A 17,174-nucleotide genomic window follows, 5' to 3' on the forward strand; every position below is an offset into this window, starting at 1 on the left:
CACTACGAGAGGGTTAGCATTTGCGGCCTTCTGGTGCTAAATGCTGGCCGTATCCTCAGTCAGTGCTACAGCCAAGAGCATCCTCACACAACTCTAACATCCTCAGGCAAAGAAGTGTAGCCCCCCATGCTGAAAACTACCGATCTCTATGAAAATTTATAAGGGGGCCCCTGAGTAGCTCAATCGGTTGAGTGTCCGACTCTTGATTTGGGCTCAGGTCATGATCCCAGGGTCAGGGGATTGAGCCCTGTGTCAGGCTCTGCACTGAGGTTGGAGCCTACTTCAGATCTCTCTCTCTCTCTCTCCCTCTCTCCCTCTCTCCCTCTCTCCCTCTCTCCTTCTGCACTTTTCCCCCCACTCGCACTCTCTCTCAAAAAAGTTTATAATAAACATACAAGCTTGTGTTATAATAAAAAATATAAAGGATGCCAAATTATCTCCCAAATGTAAAAAAAAAAAAAAAGGTACGCAAAATATCCTTTTAAAAGCTAGAGAGAAAGATACCAACACGTTGAGGATAATCGGGTCTAAATGTGGGAACTATGGGTAACTTTTACCCTTATTTACTTCCTTTGAAACTCTTCCTGTGATTAACATACAGCACTCTCCTAAGATAAAAATATGTAAACATTATTCAAGAGTATTCTACCTAATGAAATGATTAATGAGTAAGTTTATTATGTTGAGTGGATTCTAAGTAGCTTTTGCTATAATAGCTATGTTCTTATTTCTTAGCTAGACTTCCATTCTTTCCTGAACCCAGGCCAATGTGCTTCTCACACACTCCCTTTGATTGAAAATAGTGACAAGACAAAAATGAAAGACAAGGAAAATGACAGAAAACAGCCAGAAGGTTTTTTCTTTTTCTTCCCCATGTTCTGTGCGCGCATGCTTCCAAATGCATTCTGCAATGATAATGGACCGTGTCCACTGTACCTTCCCTTCTCCAATTTTTTGGAGTCTCCAGTTGTAAATTCCAGGGTCAGTTTTCTAGTTAAGATATAGATGTTTTTCACATTGCATTTCAGAGAGACGGACAGGGAGAGAGAGAGAGAGAGAGAGAAGGGCAAAGCTAACAATATAATGCATGTTGAGAGGAGAAGACTCTTTAAAACTGTTTTAATGTCTTATAAGACAGGCAATTTGGGCATAAGATATTTTGCCTGGCAACCATTACCAGCGGATTCTGAGTGTTAAGGGAGATTTCATAGAATATCATATCTTGGCTATTTTCCACTCACTGATGAAAACTAGTCGGACACATTTACAAGAGCAAAATGATGTCTATAGGGACTGCTGAGAACACTTTCAGCCGAGTTTGGAAAAAGAATGCACTTTCGTGCCAGGCAGATCTAGGTTGTAAATACTTCTCTGCTTCTTTCTGGCTCCATGACCTCAGACAAGAGACTCAGTCTCTCCGGGCCTCAATTTCCTCATCTTAAAATCAGGATTGTGACTGGGTTACTGAGAAAATTAAATACATAAGGTCCCTAGCACCCTTGTAGACATTAACTTTGTCTTCTTAATATATTTCCGGGACCTGGAATTGAAAGAGGAAATTAATTTCAGCCAGCATCAGATCAATGTTTGCTGCTGTTTTGGAAACTGGCTTTTCAGGAATTGAACATTTTCTTCCTCTAAAGGGGGAAAATGAATTCTATTTCATGCACTTTACGTGTATATCAGTTATCTATTGCTCTATACCCAATCACCCTAAAACATAGTGCAATAACAATAATGAGTTTATTATTTCTGATGATTCTGTGGGTTGGTTGGACAGTTCTCATCCTCGCCCGGGCTTCATCGTGTGCCTGCAACGAGGCAGAGGTTCAGCTGGGGCAAAACTACCCAAAATGGGCCCGTTTACAGGTCTGGCAGTTCGTGCTGGCGGTTCGCCGAGCTCCTTGGTTCTCTTTATTTGGCTTCTCTTCCTCCAGTAGACCAGACTGAGCTTGTTTATATGATGGCAGGGACGTTCCAAGATGTAAGCACAGAAGCTATAACATCACTTTCACCAAAACAAGTCACGGGGAGCCCAGATTCCGGGGCTGAGGAAAGAGGTGCCGTTTCTTTATCAATGGAGCTGCAAAACACTGTGACTGTACTTTTTCAATCGGCCGCAACATGTCTCTGGACCTGTAATAATGATCGCAAATGCTCTGTGAGGTAGACATTGTGATTCGTGTTAATTAAGTATTAGGTAACAAATTCAGAAAGAAGCGATGTATGGTGGTTACACGGGAAGATTCTGGAATCAAACTGCCTTGGTTAGAATTCAAGCTGCCTCCGTGCCCACTCAAAGTAGATTGTGTGACCTGGGGAGAGTCACTTGACGCATTCATTTCCTACCGCTCTTCTAACAGATCATCGGAAACATAGTGGCTTAAAGAACACAAATTACTTTTCTTATGGTCTTGGAGGTCAGAAGTCCAAAATCAGCATCAGTGGGCTGAAATCAAGGTGTCAACACCTTCAGGAGGATCCCGGGGCGAACTTCCTTTGCCTTTTCCAGCTCCTGGAGGCTGCTTACATCACGGTCCTGCCTCACTCTGCCCTGCATTGCCACTCCCATCATGGCATACATCTAACTCCCGTCCCCCTGCCCCACTCCTTGGGATTAGATTTGACCCACTCGGCTGATCTAAAATCATCTCCCTGTCTCAAGACCCTTGATGTAATCACATTGGCAAAGTCCCTTTTGCCAGGTAAGGAGACATATTTGCAAGTTCCAGGAATCGGGACGTGGATATCTTTATTTTGCAGGAGGTAGGTTATTCAGTCCGCAACCCTTGGGCAAGGTGAACTTGATGCCTCAGTTTTCTCGCCTGTTAATGGGGTTAACGTAGCTATTTCATAGCTTTGTTATGCAAATACCATGCACTAAATATGTATGGTGTTTACAATGGTGCCTGAACCAAGGAAGCTCCTTGTAAGTAATAGCTATTATTTCCATCATTATTTGTACCATTTCACTCAGCTTACTAAATGGGGACCGAACACCCAAACTTGGCTTCCTGGCTGCACATGGCTTCTGAATGAATCGCTCATTTTTTTAATTGATAATCTTTGATATAATCTAAGTCACCAAGTCATTTATGCATAGTGAACACGATGATTACCAAGAGTCAATGTCTAGTGGAAAGTCGGTAGAAACAGTTCAACTGTAGAACAGGGGCTCAAAATGAACTTTAAAAAACCACATACTGTGAAAAGAAAAACTTTCTGTGGGGGCTTATGAGGTGCCACCAGATGTCTTATTGTTCTCAAAGTCCTTCACTATTGGTGACTTCCTCGTCGGGGCACACATTGTTTTCATCTTCTAAATGAGAAAGCCAAAACTCAGAACGGTTGAGGATACCGAGGTCCCAAAGGGGTTTAAGTCTTCCCCATTATGGAAATCCCGCTCTTATCCAATCCCGCCCATCGGCAATAAAAGGAATTCTTACCAAATGACTTCTTCATTTGAGACACTGTTGGGCTCTCCTTCCCTCGACTTTCCCAAATAAATAAAAGAGTGGAGGAGAAATCTAGGACAGGGAGCTTCTAGGCACAAACCCTTCTTGGTGCAGCCTGGGGGCAGCCAGAAAAGGCATTCCTGTAAAAGCTCCCAAAATACTTAGGCAAATCTTAAAGTTAAACAAGGTACTTGGTCCAAGTAGCTTAATTGCATCTCAGAAAAGTGAGCATAAAGAAAGGGTTTATTGATGGGCATGAGGAAGGTGGGGGTGGATGGAACAGATTTTCCCTACCGTGGGCCACTCCCAGCCTGGGTGGTCCTCGCAAGCTCAGATACTGAATTCAGTAGACCAGGGCTTGGACTCCAATGCTGTTCCTTACAGTGCTGTTGCTTTTGGGGTTTTGGAGGTGAAGGAAGGAAAGAGAAGAAGGAAGGAAAGTGAACCCAGAAGATATCAGGAGTCTGGCTGGGAACGATAAACAGTGGGAACGACCCCTATATTCGTTACTTGTAAAATATTCACAAAAACTGAACGAGATGGAAATTCAAGAAAAAGCAGCAGATGACTATATTAGGCCTTTTGGAATTTAATTTATATAATGAGGCGAGGAGTTAAGTAGTATCCCACACTTTGCAGATGAGAAAGTTGAGTTTAATCGACTTTGCCAAGGACACAAAGCCAGTATGTGGCGGAACTTGGAATAGAATTTAGGTCTAATTACTCTGAATCCAATGTAATTCCAAAAACATCAAATATCTGTGCTTTCCCCCAAACTTTGTTGTCTTACCATTGCAACATCTGGAGGTGCTGTAGCAATCAGGGTCTCAGCAGAAAACAGGATCAAAGAACGAAGCAAAGGCTGTTTAATGAAAGGCTTGTATATACAGGTGTAAATAGTGTTCAGAGAACCAAGAAGTTATAACCACGGTCTTCATCCTTACTGGGAGCAGGTGCTGCCTTTAGGCCTGGAAGGATGAGAGGGGGATGTACATTTACAGAGCCCAAGATAGCCGGAGCCATGGGAGAAGGGCTGCCCAGTAGGGGGTGGGCATTGGTAGAGATGTACCTACTTTCACACCACTGTCCCGATGGGGGCAGGCGATGTGAGGATAAACCCTCAGACCTCTCTTCTTCTCCAGCCTCCAATATCCTGCCAGGTTCTCTGGTTGCCTGAAGTCAACCTAAAGTTAGAAGTCAAAGGAGTTAAGGGTGAAGAATGTAAGTCAGTGTCCTGAGGCACAACGAGAAGAAGAGACTGTATCTAGAAGAGGCCACAGAGAACATCCAGCTCATCTAATTCTCATGGTAACATCCCAGTCTAAGAGGAAAAACCAAGTTCCGTTTTGCCCAACCTCTGACAGTCCATTTTTTTAAATCTGTAAGCCCATCAGTGATGGATAAGCTGAGGCTGAATCAATGCCAAACACGTTTTCTAGAAAAGTTTTCTGGGAAGTGTGGTGATAGCTGTTTTGAGGAACTGGAAAAGTAAGTATATGGCACATTTTGCTATGTGTGGGAGGTAACAGGTTTGAGGAGAGAGAGCAGAAAATATCCTGGCCGTGTCCAGAGGAATTTTGCATGGGGATCCCACTTAAGGATGGCAATCTTAAGGTTCTGCTCTTCCCCAACATCACTGGACAACTGGGTTACCACGCATGAGGCACTGTATGGAAAAGAGTGGAAGGAAAACAGTAGAAACGGGATCAAGGAAGAAGATTGGTTCAAGAAGAGTAAGCAGGAAATTCATGCATCGAGTGGTTCATACAACAGTTCTAGGAACTCAGGGCACAGTACAGGGTGTATTATTGTTCCTGGACACTTCAGAAAATAAGTAAGTATGGGCCTCCTGGGTCACACTTCAATGCTCAGAATACATTTGGCCTTCAGTATGCAGTCTTCTTTGATTAGACAAGGTGAACATTCCATAGCACATGGCATGCATCTCAGCCACAGTGTTCATTTCCTTACCCCAGTGCTGTTGCCATATAACCTCATTCACTTCACCTCATCCTTTTGAATTCCTATACGAGTGGTCTCTCTGCTTTGCAAACCTGGTCATGCCAGGGACCAACTCTTTGAAACTTTCCAGGATACTTCGGTTTCTACAGGGTACAGCCCAAGTTCTTAGCGGGGAATTTAAGGCCCGCCTAGAATCTGGTTACCTCCAGTTCCCCAGACTTACCATTTTAGCACCTCTTGTATTTGGAAATTTGTGTTCCCTCTGTTTGGAAAGCCCTTTAGTAGAAACTCTAGTTGAGGCTCTAATTCTCTTAGAGCCCTGTAATGGTCAGACTAGGCCAGGAGCATTGGAAAGCCAGGCTCCTGGGTTAATATGTTCTAGAGAGGCAGTTTCTTAGCGATGCTACACTGCTCATAAATGACATCATAGTATCTCAAGCCAAGGTATGTTGGCTCAGTTTGGTGCTCCCTGTATCTCTAGTTGGTATTTTAGCTTTAAAGTTGTGAGTTCTAAATTTTTAAAGTTCTAAAGTTTTACACTTAGAAGATTCACTGGAAAATTAACTTACTGATACTCTTAAAACTACATGGGAAATTGTAAGATTCTTCCCAGATTGAATGTCTAGAAGTTCTTTTGCATTCTGCACTTCCTCATGTATGGATGTACACCTGGAATCCTATTTGGGATACTCGGATATTTTCTTAATGCTCTGTTCCATTTTACTCCTCCTCCTCCTCCTTCTTCTTCCTCTTCTTCTTCTCCATTGTTCTGTTTGTTCCCTTGGGCAACCTTATTTTTGCAGCTGGGGATAAATCTGACATTCTCTTTAATTCTAATTTCAAGGGGAACCTGAGACTGTGCTGGTAGGGTGGTCTTTGAACATTAATATCCTAGAAACATAGAAAAAGTGTCATGCATTTTGTTAAATTTTGTTTGCACACAAGCAATAAAAATGAATCAATGAGAATCTTAAAACGGAATTGCACGAGGATTGATGAAGCAATTTGACTTAGACACCATCTTTCAGGAATACAGTAAGAAATTAAAGAAATAGCAATCCTCACATTTTTTTTTAATAAACATGGTGCAGATCCTGGTTGCACAACAATAATGCCAAATTATCTATGTGATTCAGGAAAAAGGTATTTACCCAGACATTTTGCCTATTTTACAGTAGCAACTTGTCAATTTGGTGAAACAGCAATTTAAAGACGTGTAAAACCAGGTATTTGAAGACTTTTCTGGTTAATTCAGGCCAAATTGTTAATCTAGAATCACAGCCAAATGTCTAAAATGAAGTAAACTATACTCTATGGATTCTACACTTGAAGTAGAACAGATCATGTGATATGATCGTTGTCCACAAATATCCGAAGGGATATCAGCTAGACAGGATCCCTAGCTACCATATCCCTTTTGGTTCTCTAAGTCAGGACCACCACTAACAGGTAAAGGTTATGGGTCATCATATTTTAGGTCCAGGTAAGTAAGAATGATCTAAGGAAATTGCTAAAAGCAGAATTGACTATCTCTGGGGCACCTGGGTGGCTCAGTAGTTTGAGTGATGGAGTCTTGATTTCTACTCAGGTCATGATCCCAGGGTCATGTGATTGAGCCCCACATCAGGTTCTGTGCTGAATGTGGAGACCTACTTAAGATTCTCTTTTTCTTTCCCTCTGCCCCTCTCCCCTACTCACACTCTCTTTCTCTCCCTCTATCTCTAAAATAAAATTTAAAAAATTAAATAAATAATAATAAAAAAAAAAAGAATGACTACCTCTGTCTAGAAGCAGTGAGTTTTCTACTATAGGAGGTATTAAAAAAAACCCAAAAAACAATGGGGTGCCTGGGTGGCTCAGTCGGGTAAGTGTCCAACTCTTGATTTCAGCTCAGGTTACGATCTCACGGGTTCGTGGTTTTGAGCCCCACATCGATTTCTGCACTGACAGTGAGGAGACTGCTTGGTATTCTCTGTTTCCCCCTCTCTCTGTGCCTTCCCTGCTAGTTCTCTCAAAATAAATAAACTTTAAAAATTTTTAAAAATACAGATATATCTCTTTACATAATTTATACAATTTTAGCTTTGGAGACAGGGATTGAGCTGTCTGGAAAAAAAAGTATATTAACTTCTGCTCATTTTCCTCTTTGCTGTTCCAATTATATGATTAAACTCTTGTGTATTAATAAGCAAAGGGCTTTTCAGAAGAGAAAGAAGGAAGGAAGGAAGGAAGGAAGGAAGGAAGGAAGGAAGGAAGGGAGGGAGGGAGGGAGGGAGGGAGAAGGGAAGGAGGGAGGGAGAAAATATGCATATATATCCCTGAACATAGAGGAAACAAAATCAACTGTATTTAGAGTGGGAAGGAACAGACATGATGATCTCATTGTTGTATTTCTAGGAAAGATGAGTCATACAATCTGCTCAAATTCAGAGTAGCTAGAGGAAAGCTGGACATCAATGATGCTTTCTTCCTCTTTAATAGGGAACAGAGGCTCAAGTTTCTTTTAAAATAAAAAGGAGAAAAGCACTTAGAAATTGGCCTAAATCAAGGAAACTTCACTAGAATGTTCTGTAAGATATGAACATAAATAAATCAGTTTCAACTTGAAATTAATTAAGTTCAGTGTGTGTACGATAGAAAGGAGGGATCATACAAACTATCCAAACCCTAGCTCTCCTGTTTCCAACTCCCACCAACCATCATCCCCGATATCAATTTTAATTCTCCTTTGATTACTCGCAAGCACAAAGCACCAGTTCAGAGACGTGAAGGGTTTGAGAAAAGAGCAAACCACAGGCATTCACCAGGGCACCAGCCCCTACCAAGATGCTAAGTGGGGAGCACATGCTTCTTTCCAGGAGCAACTCTTTGTCACGTGGGGAGCAAGAGGATGGCTGCCAGTGTTCTGGAAGATTATTTTCTTCTCAATTGCTCCAAAATATATGCCATGTTTTATGATCCTATAGACTAGCATTTATTAAAAGTCTACCGTGGACCCGGCACTGTGGAGTGAATTTGTGTAAGTCAAATTGCCATGTTTCTCTACTGGCATCCAGTTCCTAACCCTGGAGAGGATTCTCTTGGTGCTCACCCACTGGCCTCACCCTCTCTAAAAAGTCAAAGACATTCTCTCCAGGAGAGGAAGGAGGGGGTGGGGGTACTGACCTTTTTGGAATGAAGGAAGAGGGGAGCTATGCCTCTAGCGCTCCATTTCATCCGTGTTTTTATAAGAGTAGAACAACTTGCGGGTGCATTTTAGATCCTGCTTGCTCGAATATCATGCTTATAATAAAAGGTTAAAAGCAGAGACAAAAAATTTAATATTCAAAAACAGCGTCTGTATGAGTACACTGAAGTCTTAGTAAATATGAAGCCGATCGAAAACATTTTAGAGTCTTTGGAAGTGGTCTAACCTGGGCCAGTGCTCTCGTTTATTGAGTTGGGAAACTCAAACTTAGCAAGGACCCACTGTTGGCTAATGAGGTAGAAAAGTGAAAGTATAGACCCTGTGCCATGTGCAAGATGGCTTCGTTATATTAGCCTGAGTAATGCTTTTAAATTAGCTTTATTTTTATCAAAATTATGCTTGCACGTAATTGGAATTGTTCAGCAGTTCTACAAAGCTTATTAGAAAAAAGTATTTTTATTCCTAGCTCCCAGACACCCAATTTTAGCTCTTAATTGATTTTGCAGCTCTAAAGTAAGATGTCGATATCCCTACCTTTTAAAATGTCTTAATTCTTACACTTTGGCTTAAATTCATACTCTAGTACCTTCCTAAGGTGTAACAAGTAACATTTTTGAAAAAAAAAACAAAAAAAAACCTGATTTCTGAGGGTGACTTTATGCTAACACTTAACCGATAGTTTTCTTGGATAGAAAATTTGAGGCTGGACATTGCTTTTTACATTCAAGCTACTCTTGACTTTAACTTCCAGTATTACTGAGGAAGAAACAATGCAATTGTGATGCTTGTACCATTTTGGAAACCTTTTTTTTTTTTTTTTTTTCCCTTAAATGGAAGCTGTCCTTATCTTTGGCATCAGCTGTGATATCTCCTCAGATAGCATTCATTGGGGAAGGTCATTGGGTCTAATTTCATCTGTTAGGCTTGGTGTAAGGTGGGGACTATGAAGATGAACATTTTTATTGGGGCCCCTGGGTGGCTCGGTTGGTTGGGCGTCCAACTCTTGGTTTCAGCTCAGGTCATGATCTCACAGTTCATGGGATCGAGCCCTATGTGGGGCTCTGAGCTGAAAGCAAGGATCCTGTCCGGCATTCTCTGTCTCCCTCTTTCTCTGCCCCTCCCCTGCACTCACTCTGTCTGTCTGTCTCTCTCTCTGTCTCTCTCTCTCTCTCTCAAAATAAACAAACATTTTAAAAAAAGTGAAAATTCTTACCGGTTCTTATCATTTCCTGGTTGTTTTTCCTTGGACGATCTCCTCTCCTCTGTTGATCTGTCTTTCTGGAAATCCTGCTATTCAGATGGGGGCCCGTTTGCACTCACCTTGTACTTTTTCTCACCTCTACTTTCTATCCTTTTGACGTTCTTGCTCTAACTGCTTGTCACTTTCTTGTTTTATTATCTAATCCTTTTGAGACTCTTCCTTCTGCTACCATGCTTTTGATTTCCAAAGCTTTATTCAATTATCTAAAAACAACTTTTTAGAGAAACACATTGTTGTTTTATGACTGCATTTCCCCCCACTTTTCTCTCTGCAGATGTTAATGTCATCTTCTGTCCTGCAAGGAATTTATAGATACAGTCTTTTCCAAACTACTATATTTTTTTTTCTGGTTGGTTTCTTTATTTCATGGTAGATACTCTCTTCAAAGTCTGGTGATGCTTGCTTGTCTCTGACTAAGATCAGAGGCCTACAAAAACAGAATGGAATCTCTGTGGTGGTTTCTCTGCCTAGGGTCTTGTGCTGCCTTTCTCAGTGGGATTTTCTGAGAATTACTCCTTCATTCCTTAAGGCATCTGTTCATGAAATGAAATAATTTCTCTCCTCTGAATCTAGAACATACTAGTTATATGACATGAGAAAATTCAGAAAATAGTCACTCAACTTTTTTTTTATAATTTTTTTAATGTTTATTGATTTTTGGGGGGGGGGGGGCGGGTAGGGGCAGAGAGAGAGAGGGAGACACAGAATCCAAAGCAGGCTCCAGACTCTGAACTGTCAGGACAGAGCCCAACCTGGGGCTCCAACCCACAAACCGTGAGATCATGACCTGAGCCGAAGTTGGACACTTAACTGACTGAGCCCCCAGGCTCCCCAAGCCTCTAATGCAGCTTTGAAGACACAGCGGTTGCAATTACAAGTAGAGTGAGTGAAATAAAGCGATGTCGTCTCTCAGATTCTCATCCGACTCTTCGGGAGAATCACATGGTTTGTTTTGTTTCTTCACTGGTTTGTCCTAACCAGTGCTTGCTGGTCAGTAGTACCTGCCAGAGTAGGAACTCTGTACTTCTGAACTGAATGAATTTTTAAAACAAAGGAAAGCGTGTGCTCTAAGCCATCCAGAATGGATACTGGGGCTGATACAGCTCCCAAGTGTTATTTCCTAGTGCCTGGCTTTGCCTGACTGCTGTCTCAACCATGCATACAACACATGAGGCTGAACAGTGTGTTGGCCTGAACATCGGACGAGCCCGGTTCCAGCCACGAGATGGTCCGTTTGCTTCCAGCCACAAAGCGCCTCCTGTCTCCACTTGAGAATTTATGGCTTTAATATTTGAATCTTAGAGGAAAGAACCATAAAGAAAAATAGAAGGTACCAAAATATGCATTTCCTGGTTCCCAACTTAATACATATGCTTTTAATTGCAAGAAAGCCATCCACTAAAAAAAAAAAAAAAAAATGCCCAAGCTCCTCGTTACCAGTGCCTGTGGTGTAGAAAGGTTGAATTACATCGCCAACAGGAAACAGGACCAGTGGCCTCAGTATCCAGTCTGTCATCTTCTCAGGCACCTCCTGTATATACAAAATGCCCTGTGACTTGAAAGAAAATTTCAAAACTCTGTAAGTATGTAGCACAATTCCATACTGTGGGAAACTAGTCATTTCCTCTTGTCTACGCAGAAAGGAATTTGAAGTTCTTGGGAATTCCAACTTTTTGGAAAGCCCGAGGCAGTTAGCATTTCAGTAAAAAAGCAGAACAAATGTACAAACGATCTGTGTATCTGGGTTGAGAGAGAACTACGCTGGCTATCTTAAAGGGGAAAGTAAAAGCTGAGGGAAACGTTCATGCAGGCGGCCGATTCAGCCCTCGTGGATGTTTAATAAACAACTCTGTATGCAATTATATCAAAGGTCTGTATTCTATTCAAATGAATGCACCTGCTGATTTTTGGTTCTTGAGTAATTGAGGTCTCAGGTATGCAGCGTTCTAGGAGAAATGTGTTTGAATACTGTCTAGATCATGGGATAATTGACCTGTGTTGATTCTCCCCAGAGGCTGCCATACAAAAGCAAAGCTCTACAACAGCATCTGGGCTCTGCATGGTGGGCAGACCAAAGTGATGACGAATATTCTTCTTCTTAGGTGCGAGGCATCGTGAGAACTACCTTATCTGTGTTACTTCAGTGCATTTTCGTAAGGGAAGGTAGAGGGAGGAGGGAACTGACAAGTTTTAAGCACCTACTGTGTGCTAACCCCTAAATCGTGTGCTTCATTTATGTTATTATTTTGTAAATGTTTATTTAGTTTTGAGAGAGAGAGACAGAGAGTGCGAGTGGGGTAGGAGCCGAGAGAGGGGGAGACACAGAATCCGAAGCAGGCTCCAGGCTCTGAGCTGTCCACCCAGAGCCTGATGCAGGGCTCAAACTCACGAACTGTGAGATCAGGACCTGAGCCTCGGTCAGATGCCTAACAAACTGAGTCGCCCAGGTGCCCCTATGTTATTTTAATTAATGCAATAATCCTTGATGACAGTTTTTATTAGCTTCACTTTATACCTGAGGAAACCATGTCTCGGGAACATGAAGTCTCATTTATGGCTCCTATAATTGTTACTTGACAAAGTTAAGATTTAATTCAGTGTCCGTCTCTAAAGGCAGTACTGTTTCATTCACCATTCATACATTCACTGGGAAAAGCAGACCATGTCCTGTGTTGTCCCAGGATTCAGAGAGAATAAGGCAAAGCCCCTGTCTGTGGGCATTCCCATTACACCAAGAAATCCAATAATTGGATAATGTGCTAAATGTCCTAACCAAGTAATTGCTTGTCATCAACTCAGAGTGACCCTTTTAATTAATTCAAAATTCTCACCATTGAGGCACAAGGTATAGAAGTGAAATCAAGTTAAATCAAATTTCTAACCGTGAAGATTTATGGTTGGGGAGAGACTACCGCCTCTCTAGAATAGTATTTATGGCATCATGTTACTCAAGTCACATTGCTTGTCTGTGTTCTCACGAGATTTGTGATCTTAGGATGGTCCCTATTTATCTGTTTCCAGAGCACCCTCAAAGCGTGTGTGCACATCCCGGGGATCCATGTACATTTGTGTATGGAATCAGTGTACAAAAGAGTGAATGAATCACAACCTTCAAACTTGCCCATGTGGGCAATAGGGCCAGAACCAACTTGGAGCAGAAGAAGAGACGTACAATGTTCTGTCTTAGGAACACAGCTGGTGGCAGTTGAGATTCTGCTAGGGCTGGGGAGTGGCTGAAAGTGGGAAGACTGGGTTCGTAGAATTGGCAGGGATTAAGGGATTAAAAGCTGGCAGGGGTGGCACCTGTGTGGCTCAGTCAGTTAAGCGTCAGACTTCGGCTCAGGTCATGATCTCCTGGTCCATGAGTTTGCGCCCCGTATCGAGCTCTATGCTAATAGCAGAGAGTCTGTCTTAGATCCTGTCTCCCTCTCTCTGCCCCTCCCCCTTTCCCTCTCCCTTCCCCTCCTACACTCAGATGCACGCTCAAGGGATCTCTCTCTCTCTCTTCCAAAAATAAATAAACATTAAAAAACAAAAAGACATGAGCAAGAATAGTGAAAGGCTGTGTTTTTAAAAATAGCAAAAGGATAGGCATTTCAAAACAACAGGGGGATATCTCCACTAGGAGGTGCTTTGGAAGAAGAGAGCCAGTGAACTAACAAAGACTTCCTATCATGTCCTTGTGGTTGGCACTTTAATATTGTGTCTCCTTTGATAATCATCACAAAACAGAAGGGAGTATGTATGGCTATTTCATAGCAAAGGAAATAGGCTAAGTATAAATAACCTAGCCTTCTATGGTAACTTGAGGAGCTGAGATTTGAAGTCAGTCTGATGATTCCAAAATTGATGTTCTTCCCACCAGCTCATATCACCTTTCTAATCAAGACGAAGGACGAAGAGGCAAGAGCTGAATTCTAAAGCTGAAAAAAAAAATTAAGAGCATACATCACTTTGGAAATGTGCTTGCTGACTCAGAGTGATATGGAGGTACAGCTAACAATCAAATTAAATGTAGTTCTAGACAAGCTAACCATACTCTAAAGCAATCAGCATGATGTATTTATTCTCCATTTCCTCTCTGTGGCTAGAGATTCAAAGGATAAAGTCATTAAAAATCTTTCAGATGTTTGCTTTTTCTGGTGAAATGAGAGCATACCAGGTCTGGAAGGAGAATGTTCTAGTTAACAGAACTTATTATTTATACTTGATAAAAACAGTGAAAAAAGAATCAATCCAGTCCCTCATCCATATGCAAGGATCTTATAATAGTTCAAAGGTGTATATTTGTACCACAAATGAACCAAGGCCCTGTTGACCACGAACAGAGTGAGCCGAGAGTACATTGACTTTTCATTATAAAACAAAGCCTCATGTTCCTAAGATGGGTCATCATATTGACAGCTGATGGTAGCTGGATTTTGCATACAAAGTTGGGGGGGGGGAGTAAGTTCGAGGTTAGCGAGGAACATGTTCAACCATTAAGAGGATGCCGGCACAGTCTCAGGGAGTCTGGTTGATTCCATGGCCTTTGCTGGTGTAGGGAAGGGACAAGTGGAACAGCCATTTCTTCTCCTAAATTGGTCTGTTGGCTACAAGGCGTCAGGATGAAGTGCTTTTTGCAGCTCAGGTATTTTTCCAGGCTGCTTCTTGAGGGCCCTTCTGTCCCCTTAGCATTCTTGGTCCTGAACCTGTATGGGCAAAGTCCAGCCTTCACACCCAAGGCTGAGGTCACCCTACAGAAATGCAGAGTTGTGGTTACACAGCCTCTGCCCTCCTTCTTTTTCATTTGTGACTTCTGCACCCAAGCAGGACAAAAGCCCATCAGCTCGAGTTTGACAGCTCACAGCTGCCTGGTTCGCATCTGTACTGCATCAGACTTAGATAATGCAGTTGCATCTGGCCTGACAGTGGCCAGGGACCCGCAGGATGGAGTCATGGTTTGGGGGTGTTCCAACGGCTGCTAATGGAGCCCACATGACACAGGGCATGAAGGGATAAACAATAACACCCTCAAACCATTCTTGGGCTGCCGCTGGTCGGTTGATGTGTAATGATGCTACGGAGGAAGTATCCTGGGGTCCACACGTTCACATTCTAAGCCTAAAGCGACGCTTCCCTCCCAAGAAAGGTTTAAAATGTCCCTCCTACTGCTCCAGGTCACAAAATGACTGAGCCTGCGGAGAAAATGCAGACTTTGGCTCAGACAAAGAGAGAACTGCTGCTTTCACAGGCTCAGGAAGCAACGTGCAGAGCAAGGCTCAGACGTCAACTCGTACACTCGGGACTTGGCAACTATGCTGTGAGTAAATGCTGAAGCGACCTTAAGACCCAACTAAGTCCCTGAAGTCAGAAGCCCATGCTCCACTGCAGACCAGACTGTATGCACCAAGAACAAAGGAACCGTCTTGACCAGGCAGAAAGGAAACGAGCAGCCCACCCTCAAGAGTTTGGGGTGCTTACCGGTATTAGTAAAGAGAAGCTGAGTGAGACCTAGTCCTACTCTGTCTATCAGTCTGTGTGATTAACTATGTCTGACCACCTTCACACAGTTTGGGCCTCTTCATACAAATTCTAGTTTGAAACTATAAAGAGGGCAGGGAGAAATCCTTCTGGGGACTCTCATTTACAGGTGATGGAGCACCCCCTTGTCGGTGCTGAGAGGTACAGGGACATGCAACCTGCACCTGTTCCTCTGACAGTATCCCAGGCAGAACATCTCTGCCCTCCTCTGATGGCTGTGGCACCGCGCTCCCATCAGATTTCTTCAGTCTTGCATTCCCGAGGCCCCTCTTGGCCTGCCCACTGCTCAGGCATCGCCATTGTGCTGTGTTGATTCCTCTTAACAGGATGAAACCCACCTTTATTATTCTGAGCCTAGGATTTTACTCTAGAACCCAGTTGTTGCCAATAGAGTTGATGTAATCTGTGAATTAGACGACATGGGGAAAAGGGAGATAGGAGTTACCACAAAGCTTTGAGTCCGATCTCCAGCTTTCCCAGTTCTTCCTTGTGTGAGCAGTTGTCATGGGGTATCATCGAGTATCGCCGAGTGGATGTAAGGATTATGGAACATAACGTGTGTAAAGTCCCTAAGACATACAGATCCTTTGCATGTAGTCAGTACTCAAATGTATTCTCCCTATGCTCTGTGATAAGTAGCATTGGTAGAATTCATTAAATATGCAAATAGTTTTCTTTTTAATTTTGTTTATTTATTTTGAGAGAGAGAGAAAGAGAGTAAGAACACATGCAAGCAGGGAAGAGCAGAAAGAGAGAGAGAGAGAGAGAGAGAGAGAGAGAGAGAGATTGAGAATCCCAAACAGGCTCCACACTGTCAGTGTAGAGTCCCGACAAGGGCCTTGATCTCATGAACCGTGAGATCATGACCTGAGCCGGAATCAAGAGACGGGAGCTTAACCCACTGAGCCACCCAGGCGCCCCAAAATATGCAAATAGTTTTAATTAACATTATCACATTCCATCTACAGCGCTCCTATAAAGTAGGTAAGAGAGCCACCTTACAGTCTCTCGTTTTAGAATGGGGACACTGAGATCCATTTATCACATGCTGTCCTCCAGACGTAGTCAGCTTACACCAAGGAACTGGATCTTAACCCATGATTGTGCTCTATGTGGTAGGTATCCCGCCGGAAGAAAAAACATCCTGGATTAGCATGATTTAAACTGGATCATTTTCTTTAGGTTTGGACTTAAGTGTCATGTTTTAAGAGAGATCTACTCTATCCACTCTCCTACAGTAAATTGACCCCCTTCTTGCAGACTCCCTACCATACCACCCTAGGTTATTCTTCAAAGCACGTATTACTCCTTGTCCTCATAATTCTTTACCAAGTTTATACTTATTTACTGTCAATTTCCTCTCATAAGAATGTAAAATCTGTAAGGGCACCCCTTAGCCCTAAGCCTGGCACTCAGTAGGTGTGAAAAAATATATATTTTATAAGTTTAACAGAAAGGAACTGATATTTTTTGAGGATACCTTTATTAATTGGGTATATTTCCATTTAAAAGGTTGAAAATCCCCTTAATGATCCCAGATCTTCACTACTCATTTTTTTCCATTCTATACCATCACAACAGCCCAAAGCTGGGAGACTTAAGAAAAGGTCACAGTAACAGGCACATAGGAGTCCACACGACTGGCCACCACCAATGCGCTCACTGAGCTTTTTGGACTCAGGCTCCTCTATCAAAGGAAGGCAGTGATACTTTTCGTACAGCATCCTGGGAACCTCAGATGAACACACATCCACTCGTCCTGTCTGTGCTTGAGTTTGCGCGTAGA

At 42.6% G+C, this 17,174-nt stretch overlaps 1 long non-coding RNA gene across 1 annotated transcript; it reads right to left on the bottom strand.

Annotated features, from left to right (window-relative positions):
• Positions 1-1,781: 1,781 nt before the first annotated feature.
• On the bottom strand, positions 1,782-5,768 carry LOC122237439. The gene is made up of 4 exons (XR_006216012.1): positions 5,641-5,768; positions 4,529-4,639; positions 4,246-4,423; positions 1,782-2,136 (listed from the first exon to the last, which is right to left on the bottom strand). It is a non-coding gene; the product is annotated as an uncharacterized LOC122237439 (long non-coding RNA).
• Between the last annotated feature and the right edge of the window lie 11,406 nt (positions 5,769-17,174).

This window comes from Panthera tigris, chromosome A3, assembly GCF_018350195.1.
Source record: "Panthera tigris isolate Pti1 chromosome A3, P.tigris_Pti1_mat1.1, whole genome shotgun sequence".
Classification (NCBI taxonomy): Eukaryota; Metazoa; Chordata; class Mammalia; order Carnivora; family Felidae; genus Panthera; species Panthera tigris.